Source organism: Panicum virgatum, chromosome 6K, assembly GCF_016808335.1.
Source record: "Panicum virgatum strain AP13 chromosome 6K, P.virgatum_v5, whole genome shotgun sequence".
NCBI classification, from domain to species: domain Eukaryota; kingdom Viridiplantae; phylum Streptophyta; class Magnoliopsida; order Poales; family Poaceae; genus Panicum; species Panicum virgatum.
In genome coordinates, this window is record NC_053141.1 from 25,346,676 (window position 1) to 25,360,324 (window position 13,649).

The window sequence follows — 13,649 nt, forward strand, 5'->3', positions numbered from 1 at the left end:
CAGTGAATGGTTGAATGTTGTTTCATGAATTATAAATGCATAATTATTATTGATCTTGTATTTTAATGTTTTAAATTATTGCTGCTACAAGTAAATGAGCGTGGCAGAATAGACATATTGCGACCTACAAAACTATGGCAGCAACACCTTTTGTTGCAAAAGAGAATTCATCCTATCGCAGCCCATATTTTTCGGTGTCACAAAGGCTCGTGGCAATAGTAAATTCCACTTGTAGCAACCCTGTATTATGGTGATAATAGAGACATGAACTTTTGGCAACCAAAATATTTTCGAAGCAACAACATAGGAAACATCTTACAACCAATCAAACTAGGTGGCAATAGCGTGCTCCACCTATTGCCTCCAACCTATATATTTTGGTGGTAATAGAATGTTCCACCTATAACAACCATTCCTGCTGCATGGCAATAGAGGCCACCACCTATAGCACCGTAATCAACTTCGTGGTAATAGAGGGAAGCACATATAGCAACCAAACAACTTTCGTGGCAATAGATAACACCACATATAGCACCGAAATCAACTTCGTGGTAATAGAGGGAACCACATATAGCACCCAAAATACTTTCGTGGCAATAGAGATGCTTCCCCCCTATAGCAACCACAACTAGAGTGTATCAATACAATACTTTGCAACGCAAGATTTTACAAATTGCAATGCATTGGGTACGATGCAAATGCACCTATGGTAACAGCAGATGTGCCGCAATCAGAATGGTTAAAACCTACTGCCCTTTGCGCTCCTCTCCGCATTCAGCGCAAAAATGTGGACGCGTGTCCATCTGCACGAGTTCTGGTTATTTCGCAGAAATGCCCTCCTACTTTACGAAATTACAACGAAGTCCACATCATCTGGATCGTATAGCAACCGCGTTCTATTATCTTTCAAATAGATCCTCGGATTAAAATTTATTTCAACACGAAGAAGAAAAAATCGAAAAATGTTGCTGGTTTTGCAGAAACCCCCCCCCCCCCGCGAGGCATTTTTTCAGAAACCCCCATCCTATCTCTCCTCTCTCTCTCCTCTCCCCCTCTCTCTCTCCTCCCGTTGACCCTCTCTCTCCCTCTCTCCTCCCGCCGCCGCATCGCTTGCTCTCCGCTGCCGTGCCTCGCCGCCACCCCGCTCACCGCTTTGCGGGCCCAGCCGCTCTCGCAGGATCCAGATCCGCCGCGGGGGCGAGGCTCGGAGAAGAAGCGACAGCAAGCTCCTGCGCGGCTCCGGCATTGGCACGAGGGCGCGGCAGAGGGGCCAAGGTTATCTCGCCGGCGGACATGCGGGGAGCGGTGCGCCGCGGCTGCCATCGCCCCGGCGTGGGGGAGGAACGCGCAACACCGGCTCTGGCGCGAGAGAGCAGGAGAGGGAGGGAGAGGCCACCACGGTGGGGGAGCTGGCGCGCGGGGCGGACCAGATCTCGTCGTCCCCGACCAGGAGCCGCAACGCCATTCTGGATCTGGCTAGAGAGCACATCGTCAGCCTCCCCGAGGTCCCGGAGGCGGCGGCCGCAGACCTCGGCGTCGCGACGGCCCTTGGCGATGAGGCCGATGCACGGGTCATGCCCTAATTTAATTTTCCAATTTATTAATAAATTTAATTGGCTTTATTTAAATTTCTAGGATTTAATTTGCTTAGCCCTGCATTTATAATTTATTTTTGCTTCATAAAGTAATTAAAATTTATTTTAGGGCTAACATGTTTGTGCATTCATGCTGGAGCATTGTTTTATTTGTTTGAGTGCTAGAGTTGAATTCAAATTCAATTTTGAATTCAAATAGGTTGTGTGAAGTTTGGAAAAGAAAAAGAAGAGAGAAAACTAGAAATAGAAAAGGAAGACCCAAACCCAGTCCAGCACCAAACCAGCCCAGCCCTCCTCCCTTCCTTTCCCGCGCTCGGGCCGACCCAGCCCTTTCCCGCGGCCCATCTCTCTCGCCTTTCCCCGCAGCCCATGCTGCGCGTCGCTTCTCCCCTCCTGGCACAACCGGCGCGCTATCCCGCCTCAGCCCAGCAAACCACCCAAGGCCCAGCTTGCGCCGCAGCCCAGCTCCCGCTCGCCCAGCGTGCTCGCCCGCCCGCGCCCCAATCCTCTCGCTGCGCTCCCAGACCCACACGTCAGCTTCTCCCTCCTCCTCCCGTGTCTTCCGCTCGCGGAACAGAAACCTGCCGGGGATCTCGCCGTGACTTGTTCCCTGGGCACGCACGCCCAGGATCGCCTGAGCCGCCCTATATATAGCGCCCCGCACCTCTGGAACCCCAACCCTCACCTCGCAGCGCCGCCCCAAACCCTAGCCCGAGATCCGTCTTGCTCCGCCATGCCGAGCTCTTTGCGCCGCCGCGTTCCCAGCACTCCAGGGCACCTCGACCACCGCGAGCTGCAGGAGGAGCTCCACCCGGAGGCCACGAGCTTCGCCGAGCCCGTAGCCTCCGACCTCGACCCCTGTGTGCACGGGAATTTATGTGGAGGAGCATCGTCTTCCACCTCTGCGCCACTGCAATTTTGCCCCTACACCGCCGCTCGTCGACGTCTGCGCTCAGCCACAGCTTCTAGTGGGGGTGAGGAACACGCCGTGCCTTTTCTCCCTCTTTTTCCCTCTCGGTTACGCGTGGTTCTACTCGCCGTAGCTTAGCTACACCGCCGGTCCATGGAGTAGGCTCTGCCATGTTGCTGTAGACCGCTCTGAGCCCGTGAGAAGTTTGTCCTTGTCTCGTGCATGCTACTCGACCCCAAAACCGAGGTCAGCCGAGACCGGAACCGCGCTCCCGCAGCACGTCGGTGACCCGACGCCGTTGCTTCACCCGCCGCCGTAGATCCGAGGGACCGCTGCCTCCCTGAGGCATCCATCCACGTGCGGAGCCGCACACCTAGGTAAGCAAGCCGATGGCGCTCCTTTGCCACGCGCATCCTCACCGACCGACGGGAATTGCTCGTCGGAATAGATGCGTGCCACCTCACCGCCGATGGCCTTTCTCGCTATGTCACCAGACTAACCCGAGCCTGGGAATGCGCTCTCGGCCTCACGCTCACCAACCCTGACCCGAAACTCCATGCTTGGGGTATGGATCGCCGGATTTCCCGAGCACCGACGAGCCCACCGCCACGGAGCCCAGCACCGGCGACCCGCACCACCGCAGCCTCGCCTCGCGTCCTGAACCACCGGATCGGCATCCGATGGCTGGGATCTGATTGACCCGAGGTCAACAAGACCAGAAAATGGTCAGCGCCTCCACTCTTGCACAAAAGCCCTTGTTCTTATTTGAAATCAACCCACGGTTCTGATAGTTCAAAAACAATTAGAACTAGGTCCTGTTTTTATCACTTAGACCCCTGCGCTTTTCCCTATTAGAACCCGCCGTCCACCTCTGGCTTTTTCACGCATTAGCCCCTGGATCTTTTCGGTTTTTGCACAAAGGTCCCTGGTTTCTTCCGCAGAAGCCCCTAGAACTTAGTTTTTCTTACAGTTAAGCCCTTAGAACTTGTTTTAGGCCTAGTTTTCGCGTTCTAGCTCCGTTTTAGGCGTTCTTTTTGTCCACGCGATTGTAATAATGCATAGAACAGTTCTAGATTAGTTTTGTTTGCTGTTTTCATGTATTGTTGTACTTTTTCTTAGTTTTTGCTATTGTTTGCATGTATGTTTATGTTGTGTATTGTTTTTGGCCATGTGTTCGTGAGTAGACGTTGATCCATCTGAGGAGCCCCAGTACCAGTACCCAGAGCAGCCACCATCTTCTGAGCAGTTTGAGTAGCAGGAACAGTTTGAGGAAGGCAAGTATAACATGAACAACACCTATCACTTTTAAATACATTTTCATACTGCATTTTAATACTGTATGCCTATAAGGACTTTCCTAGCCACTTTATATCCTTTATATATATCCTTTGGGTTGCATTTTTTTAGTTGTGCTAGGTGCCGCGCTATAAAACACTTGGTCCTTTTTAATTAATTTGATTAATGGTATATGCAACCTAATTCTGGAAGTGGCCCGTTTGAGTGGCTCACATCTCGTTAAAAATTGGTTTTTGTTAGAAACATGGTTTAGGGGGCCAGCACGGTGCTTACTGCTGGGTTGGCCACTCTCCATAAGGACCGGTTCATAGAGCGACAACCTGGGACAACAGTGCTACCACAAGACTGGAATGGGACGGTCTTGGCTTACTAATTAGGTCATTTTGGTTCGGGAGTTACTTACCGACGGGGCAGGAGGGGGGGTGAGCTTTAATGGTCCCTGCGCTACGAGGCTTGGTCTGTGTTATCTTGTACCCCCTCGAGGTGGGCCCCATCATTGCGGAGCCTGAATCCTTAGCGGTTATCCCTTTCCAACGTGATCCTTTGTAACGGCCTCGTAGTGAGTTTGCTAGCCATCTCACCTAAGGAAGTGTGATGAACAACTAGCGTAGCTCACGACTTGTGGGTAAAGATGTGCAACCTCTGCAAAGTGTAAACCTGGTATTCTAGCCATGCTCACGGTCATGAGCGGCCCAGATCCTCCTTTTGATTAGTGGGGTTATCTTCCTTTGGTTAGGAGGGTTTCCCCGGGTGATTGGTGGTTTTGGTTTGGTTCTCAGTAGTATCATAATTAATTTTGATTAATTACTATGTAACTGGGTTTATGGTAATTCATCCACTTGTAGTAATTAGCTTTTATAAAATTTTGCCAAGATTAAAAGCTAATGTAGTTGAGTCAGCCAACCTTAGAGCCTCATAGTTTGTGTTATACTTGTTGAGTACAAGTTGTGTACTCACTCTTGCCTACTCTACTCTTTTTCCTCTTAGGGATACTCTACTACTACTCAGTTCCTGCCGACGCGAGGGAGTTCACTCAGAGCTTCCAGGAGTACGAGGACTTCTAGGCGTTCGTCTCCCAGTTGACGTCCCTATGGCGCCCAGCTTCCGAGAGACTTCGTATATTTATTCTACGCTTCCGCTGTATCAGACATTTTGTCATTAATATAATAAATAACAATCGTATTCGCTTTATTATAACTTTTTACGTGATATGTGCTGTGATATATTGTTCATTCTGTTGTATATACGTGTGACTTGATCCTAGCACGTATATGATTGCTCGGTTTATGTTCTTTTATAAACCGGGTGTTACAGAGTGGTATCAGAGCTATATCGACTGTAGGACGAAAGCCTAGATAGAACTGGTCGAGTTTTAGGTCCTCTTCTCTCTAAGTCTTGTCTGCTGAAACTATTTTGCTATTATATTCCTTGAAATTCCAAGATTTTTACTCGTCTTGCCTTGAATTTTCTCTATAAGAATTAGTTTCTGTAGATCTCTGGCCTGAAGTAAGTCGACTGACCATCATAAGTGTAAGCTAAATGACCCCTTTATAATAGCACAATAGAACGTTCTGCGACGCGTTGTGTTAGTCGAGTTGTGTGTTAAACTCGACTAAAGTATGAACTTTTGAATGCTTGTTATTGTGCCAATGTTTGATTTGGATCTTTGGTTGATTGCATAGCTTAGTAGTTAATTTTGTTTATTAAAAATTAGCCTTAAGTTAAAGTTAATTAATTAATAACACTGAGTTAGATCGTTGGGGTAAATCCATCCACTCTATCCTCTCTACCTTATCATGCCTTGGGTTTCTCCTGTCTTGCTGAGAAGAAGGATAGTGTGAAGAAGATGTGATATTCTAGGATTCACCGACGAGGACGTCGGTTTCTGTAAGGGGGTAGGGATGTGACACCCCGGCCTACAGACAGTACAGGAGAATTTGAGAATCTCTCAGACGAGGCAGAAGAGTTATGCTATAGTTCATTTTTTCGGAGTTATGTAACACCTATCTGGAGTTAGCAGCAGTGATGCATGGGTAGTGTTGTCTAGATAAGATAGAACCTTAAATAGTGGGGTTTTCCCTCTTCCTTGACCTTACCAATCTATGCTTCCTTTTATCCTAGCTCAGATGTCGGTAGAACAAAAAGGCCTTGGAGACAGTGCAATGAGTGATGGTGTTCATGCAACAGTTTCCATGGAGCAGCCGATAACGGTACAAGATCAGTCTTTGCAAACAACATACCACCCGAAGAATGGTGTGAAAGCTTGCCCGTGTTGCCAATTCTATGGCGTTCCTTGTCGTCAAGTTCGTGCGACTGAAGATGAAGCTACAACTAGGAGGAACCAGAGGTTGTTCTCCAGTACAAAGAGAAAGAGGTCTCATCAAGAGCAACTAGCAGAGGATTCCTTTTTCCTTGACTGTCCATCGGTCGATGAGCTACAGACCATCCAGAAGAGAAAGGATCCTGAATGCTCTAGAGATACATAGGTCAAGAACCAAGCACTCTATGATTATGTTGATGGGTTGACTATCACTATGAATGTGATTAAGCCACGCGGCCGCAAGGAGTCCAAAAAGCAAGCAGCAGAAATAATGCCAGATGTGATGTTAAGTTCACAGGGAGGTCAACCAAGTAGCGCCATTCACCACCGCCGCCTGTGCTACCAATGCAGGCAAGAAGGTCATTATGCCAAAAGTTGCCCACAGAATCACCTACCACAGGTAAAACTAGTCCAGGACTCTTCACCAATCCCGTGTACCAGTGGTGATGAGACCGGCCTTATTTCCGGGAACTGCTCCAAGCAAGATGATCAGAATGATAAGGCTCATCAGCAGGTGATACCAGAGTGCAGTGATCTTACAAAGCATGAGCAATCCAAGAAGGGACCAAAAGAGTACCTCCAGAGTAGAGTTCACCATGTGTCAGCAGAAAGCATTCAGGAATATAGTCCAGTCATCCTTGGTATGCTTCTAGCCAACTCATTTCTAGCCTCAGTGTTAATAGATCCTCGTGCTACACATTCCTTTATCAGCATGCAGTTTGCTGCTAAGCATGAGATATTGAAGCTTCCCATGAGGAAGAGAATGGTCGTCAAATCATCAGGAAAAGAACAGATCTCCAGTTACATATGTCCTCGAGTCAGCATGAGGATAGGCGAGGCAACCTTCCCTGAGGACCTTAATGTGATGGAGTCAACAGGAATCGACATCATTCTTGGTCAAAATTGGTCAGATCGAAATAAACTTGTGATGCAGCCTAACAAAAGAGTGGTAAAGGTCCAGACCTCGTCAGGAGAGCAAATTGAGCATGAGGTTCAACATACTTCCAACTCAAGACATGTGGGTATGAGAATCCGACTCAAGAGTGAGTAGAACGTAATCCCATCCTTGTTTCTCTTTGCTAGCCAGCCCAGAATCTCGGGACGAGATTCCTGTAAGGGGATAGGATTTGTAACACCCTAATTTAATTTTCCTATTTATTAATAAATTTAATTGGCTTTATTTAAATTTCTAGGATTTAATTTGCTTAGCCCTGCATTTATAATTTATTTTTGCTTCATAAAGTAATTAAAATTTATTTTAGGGCTAACATGTTTGTGCATTCATGCTGGAGCATTGTTTTATTTGTTTGAGTGCTAGAGTTGAATTCAAATTGAAATTTGAATTCAAAAAGGTTGTGTGAAGTTTGGAAAAGAAAAAGAAGAGAGAAAACTAGAAATAGAAAAGGAAGACCCAAACCCAGTCCAGCACCAAACCAGCCCAGCCCTCCTCCCTTCCTTTCCCGCGCTCGGGCCGACCCAGCCCTTCCCCGTGGCCCATCTCTCTCACCTTTCAACGCAGACCACGCAGCGCGTCGCTTCTCCCCTCTTGGACCAACCGGCGCGCTATCCCGCCTCAGCCCAGCAAACCACCCGAGGCCCAGCTCGCGCCGCAGCCCAGCTCCCACTCGCCCAGCGCGCTCGCCCGCCCGCGCCCCACTCCTCTTGCTGCGCTCCCGGACCCACACGTTAGCTTCGCCCTCCTCCTCCCGCGTCTTCCGCTCGCACAACAGAAACCGGCCAGGGATCTCGCCGTGACTTGTTCCCTGGGCACGCACGCCCAGGATCGCCTGAGCCACCCTATATATAGCGCCCCGCACCTCTGGAACCCCAACCCCCACCTCACAGCACCACCCCAAACCCTAGCCTGAGATCCGCCTTGCCCCGCCATGCTGAGCTCTTTGCGCCGCCGCGTTCCCAGCACTCCAAGGCACCTCGACCACCGCGAGCTGCAGAATGAGCTCCGCCCGGAGGCCACGAGCTTCGCCGAGCCCGCAGCCTCCGACCTCGACCCCTGTGTGCATGGGAATTGATGTGGAGGAGCATCGTTTTCCACCTCTGCGCCGCTGCAATTCCGCCCCTACACCACCACTCGTCGACGTCTGCACTCAGCCACAGCTTCTAGCGGGGCTGAGGAACACGCCGTGCCTTTTCTCCCTCTTTTTCCCACTCGGTTACGCGTGGTTCCACTCGCCGTAGCTTAGCTGCGCCGTCAGTCCGTGGAGTAGGCTCTGCCGTGTTGCTGTAGACCGCTCTGAGCCCGTGAGAAGTTTGGCCTTGTCTCGTGCGTGCTACCCGACCCCAAAACCGAGGTCAGCCGAGACCGGAACCGCGCTCCCGCAGCACGCCGGTGACCCGACGCCGTTGCTTCACCCGCTGCCGTAGATCCGAGGGACCACTGCCTCCCTGAGGCATCCATCCACGCGTTGAGCCGCACACCTAGGTAAGCAAGCCAATGGCCCTCCTTTTGCCACGCGCATCCTCAACTACCTGCGGGAATTGCTCGTCGGAATAGATGCGTGCCACCTCACCGCCGATGGCCTTTCTCGCTATGTCACCAGACTAACCCGAGCCCGGGAATGCGCTCTCGGCCTCACGCTCACCAACCCTGACCCGAAACTCCATAGCTTGGGGCCTGGATCGCCGGATTTCCCGAGCGCCGGCGAGCCCACCGCCACGGAGCCCAGCACCGGCGACCCGCACCACCGCAGCCTCGCCTCGCGTCCTGAACCACCGGATCGGCATCCGATGGCTGTGATCTAATCGGCCCGAGGTCAACAAGACCAGAAAACGGTTAGTGCCTCCACTCTTGCACAAAAGCCCTTGTTCTTATTTGAAATCAACCCGCGGTTCTGATAGTTCAAAAACAATTAGAACTAGGTCCTGTTTCTATCACTTAGACCCCTGCGCTTTTCCCTATTAGAACTCGCCATCCACCTCTGGATTTTTCACGCGTTACCCCCTGGATCTTTTCAGTTTTTGCACAAAGGTCCCTATTTTCTTGCGCAGAAGACCCTAGAACTTAGTTTTTCTTATAGTTAAGCCCCTAGAACTTGTTTTAGGCCTAGTTTTCGCGTTCTAGCTCTGTTTTAGGCGTTCTTTATGTCCACGTGATCGTAATAACGTGTAGAACAGTTCTAGATTAGTTTTGTTTGCTGTTTTCATGTATTGTTGTACTGTTTCTTAGTTTTTGCTATTGTTTGCATGTATATTTATGTTGTGTATTGTTTTTGGCCATGTGTTCGTGAGTAGACGTTGATCCATCTGAGGAGCCCCAGTACCAGTACCCAGAGCAGCCACCATCTTCTGAGCAGTTTGAGCAGTAGGAACAGTTTGAGGAAGGCAAGTATAACATGAACAACACCTATCACTTTTAAATACATTTTCATACTGCATTTTAATACTGTATGCCTATAAGGACTTTCCTAGCCACTTTATATCCTTTATATATATCCTTTGGGTTGCATTTTGGTTAGTTGTTCTAGGTGCCGCGCTATAACACACTTGGTCCTTTTTAATTAATTTGATTAATGGTATATGCAACTTAATTCTGGGAGTGGCCCGTTTGAGTGGCTCACGTCTCATTAAAAATTAGTTTTTGTTAGAAACATGGTTTAGGGGGCCAGCACGGTGCTTACTGCTGGGTTGGCCACTCTCCATAAGGACTGGTTCATAGAGCGACAACCTGGGACAACAGCGCTACCACAAGACTGGAATGGGACAGTCTTGGCTTACTAATTAGGTCATTTTGGTTCGGGAGTAACTTACCGACGGGGCAGGAGGGGGGTGAGCTTCAATGGTCCCTGCGCTATGAGGCTTGGTCTGTGTTATCTTGTACCCCCTCGAGGTGGGCCCCATCATTGCAGAGCCTGAATCCTTAGCGGTTATCCCTTACCAACGTGATCCTTTGTAACGGCCTCATAGTGAGTTTGCTAGCCATCTCATCTAAGGAAGTGTGATGAACAACTAGCATAGCTCACGACTTGTGGGTAAAGATGTGCAACCTCTGCAGAGTGTAAAACTGGTATACTAGCCGTGCTCACGGTCATGAGCGGCCCAGATCCTCCTTTTGATTAGTGGGGTTATCTTCCTTTGGTTAGGAGGGTTTCCCCGGGTGGTTGGTGGATTTGGTTTGGTTCTCAGTAGTATCATAATTAATTTTGATTAATTACTATGTAACTGGGTTTATGGTAATTCATCCACTTGTAGTAATTAGCTTTTATAAAATTTTGCCAAGATTAAAAGCTAATGCAGTTGAGTCAGCCAACCTTAGAGCCTCATAGTTTGTGTTATACTTGTTGAGTACAAGTTGTGTACTCACTCTTGCGTACTCTACTCTTTTTCCTCTTGGGGATACTCTTCTGCTGCTCAGTTCCTGCCGATGCGAGGGAGTTCACTCAGAGCTACCAGGAGTATGAGGACTTCTAGGCGTTCGTCTCCCAGTCGACGTCCCTGTGGCGCCCAGCTTTCGAGAGACTTCGTATATGTATTCTACGCTTCCGCTGTATCAGACATTTTGTCATTAATATAATAAATAACATTCGTATTCGCTTTATTATATTTTTTTACGTGATATGTGCTGTGATATATTGTTCATTCTGTTGTATATACGTGTGACTTGATCCTGGCATGTATATGATTGCTCGGTTTATGTCCTTTTATAAACCGGGTGTTACAGGTCCGGACCGCGCGTGTACTACGCGCCACCGGCCCTTGCATCGGAGCTCAACGCCGCCTGCCCCACTCGCTAAGCCTGGAGCTCCCGCGCCCATCCGTCGATGAGCTCCCGCGCTCTTCTGCCCCACGCTGCTCCTCCGCCCAAGCTTGCCACGCCCGTGCACCTCCTCCCGCTGCGGGGCGCGCCTTCGCTTTCACCATGGTGCACCAGCACGATCCGGCGGGGGCGAGGCAGTGGGTGATCTCGCGCCTGTAGCTGCAGCTCTGGGAGCTGCTGCTGGGCACAGCGGAGCGGGATGCCCAGCATGTCCTCTCACCACCGTGACGACAATTCGGAAGCAACTTGAGTCCTAGGTGAGTGTCGAACAAATTAGCAAAATTAGCAGCGCTAAGATCCTTAAGAGCTGCATCTTCCCCTGCAGCATGGCGGTCGTTGCCTTACTGCAACAGAGTGGACCACTTCTACTTCCACTCCTCTGCGCCCTGTGCCGCCTCCGTTGTTCAGCAGAACCAAGGTCATCTCCCAGCTGGTATGTGCCCCGTGCCTCCACCACCCACTGAAGAGTATATATCTCTTAGTATGATGTCGTTGACTTAGGTTTTCTGTTCCAAATGTATATTTATTTTAATATGGTGCACATGCTGGTGGATTACCTGTTTACCTAGGACTTAGCATCTGGATAGTTGTGATCTAGAACAAATAAACACGTTTGACCTAATTAGTTAGGACTAGCAATATCTGCCAAGATTGGCTTTCGATACATTGTGGGTGGTTGTGATAATATGGTGATCTTTACTTTGATCTATCCAATTTTGAAATCATGTGTGTCATGTTGTCAAGGCGTGGTTGAGTTTATTTACACAAATTTATACCTATATTGTGATGATTGACTTGGCATTTGACTAGGCCTGTCGTGTTTGGATTTCTGGAACATGGTTTTGGCATTTGACAAATCTATAGAAATTCTATTTGCTAAAAAAATGGCAAATTCTGGATAGTTGCATTAGAATGCACCATCGGATTCTTGCCTGTCAGTTGCTTTTAGTGTGAAATAAATCGATTGGGTGCGTGCTTTTGAGATGTGTGTTGGGTAATATGAACTAATGGAGATCTGAGTTAGCTATTAATTTAATTTCATGTACTATCAATGTATTAGTGCACAGGATGTTCTGAAATGTATTAGTAATGTTTATTTCTCTATCATTGGGTAACTTTCTTGCTGTTGGAGACTTTAGAGTAGATGGTTCTTTGCATATTCAAGCTATTAAAAACTGTTTGGCCAAACATAATTTATCTATATTTTGACAATAATCCCTGCATATGCTAAATAGGACCTTGGCTGTGTTCCTTTTCAGAGGTGCTTAATTTATCATGCTAATAAATCTTTGTGCATACCAGGCTTTCAGTTTTGGGTCATGCCAACTGATTTGGTCATGTAATAACTGTTAGCCTTCCTAAATTTCAGTTTGCATATAAGGGGTGCATGCATAGGTGGCTACAGGAACAGTGGAGGAGATGATTCGCAAGCAATGTCTTGGTGGCGATAAATACACGAAGGAACCGTTCTACAAGATGTGGCTTTCCGTACATGGATATTATGCACTGCTTTGCTTTCTTCTTCCCCTTTAATGCCTTTCGGTCCTTAAAAAGGCTTGGATGGCATGGTATGTTAGAACGGGCTTCAGCTTTTTAGTTTTGTTGTATGAAACGTGGATGCAAGTTTTAGAAATTCAGAATTTTAGGATGATGTTGAAAGGCTCAGCTTTAGTCACTCTAAACCAAAAGATTGAAGCTGATTCTAAAATACTATGTTATTTTTGTTGCATATATACTCATTTAGTTGCTTGTCTGGCAGTGTCTCTTAGATTTTCTCGTGCAAGTTGACTATAAATATTTGTTTGATATGCTTGATCTTGGGTATAGGGTACTAATGCTATGGCAACAATGGCATGACTATAAATAGCAATGTTTACCATATCTAATTGTAAAGTCGTATTTATTGAGCATAGACATAGCTTGTGTTTGGAACATCTGATCAATAGGATAGAGTAATGTTTGGATGTGCTGTAATATTTATTATTCAGATGCCTAATAGCTAGGATATACCTTGGTATTAGGATGTGATGTAATATTTATGATTATTCGGATGTGCTGTCATATTTATGATTCAAACGCTCGATAGACATCTACTGTAATATTTATGATTCAAATGTCGGATAGACATCTATGTTAATATGTTGATGATCTGATTGCTACCGGATGTGGTAGTTTGATATTCAATTCATCGTATGCCATGCATATAAGTTAAATTGTTACTTTTTATTGCCTTGTGCTTACTAATATTTAACTGTTTAAATGGTAGGGCGCGCATCGCGTACCTACTGTTCTAGTATGATAATTTGCAACCAACACGAGCGAGCCCGTAGATGCTAGTTGCAACGCCTCATTGTGTTGTAATAGAAAAACTAATGCAACATAAAAAAGACATGCGTCGCTACAGGCTAATGCAGCGAGACATATAGCTGCATTTTCTTACGACACAAATTTTTTTGCAATTGCGGCTATTGCAACCAAATATGGCATATTGCAACACATTTCGTGCGTTGTATTAGGGGGAAAATCTAGTAGTGAGAGGTTTATCAAGGATTTCTCCCATATAGCCAGAGCTTTGACGAACCTGCTCGCCAAAGAGACCCATTCAACTTCGGCGAGAAATATCTCGTAGCCTTCTATACTCTCATGAAGACAGTCGTTACCGCACCTATTATGCAGCCTCCCGATTGGAATCTTCCTTTCGAGATCATGTGCGACACAAGTGACAACGCTGCGGGTGTAGTGCTGGGTCAGCGTCGA

General features: G+C 47.6%; 1 long non-coding RNA gene across 1 annotated transcript; it reads left to right on the forward strand.

The window, feature by feature from the left end:
• Positions 1–1,056: 1,056 nt before the first annotated feature.
• On the forward strand, positions 1,057–12,866 carry LOC120712099. The gene is made up of 4 exons (XR_005690687.1): positions 1,057–1,571; positions 10,797–11,149; positions 11,218–11,325; positions 12,262–12,866. It is a non-coding gene; the product is annotated as an uncharacterized LOC120712099 (long non-coding RNA).
• Positions 12,867–13,649: the final 783 nt, after the last annotated feature.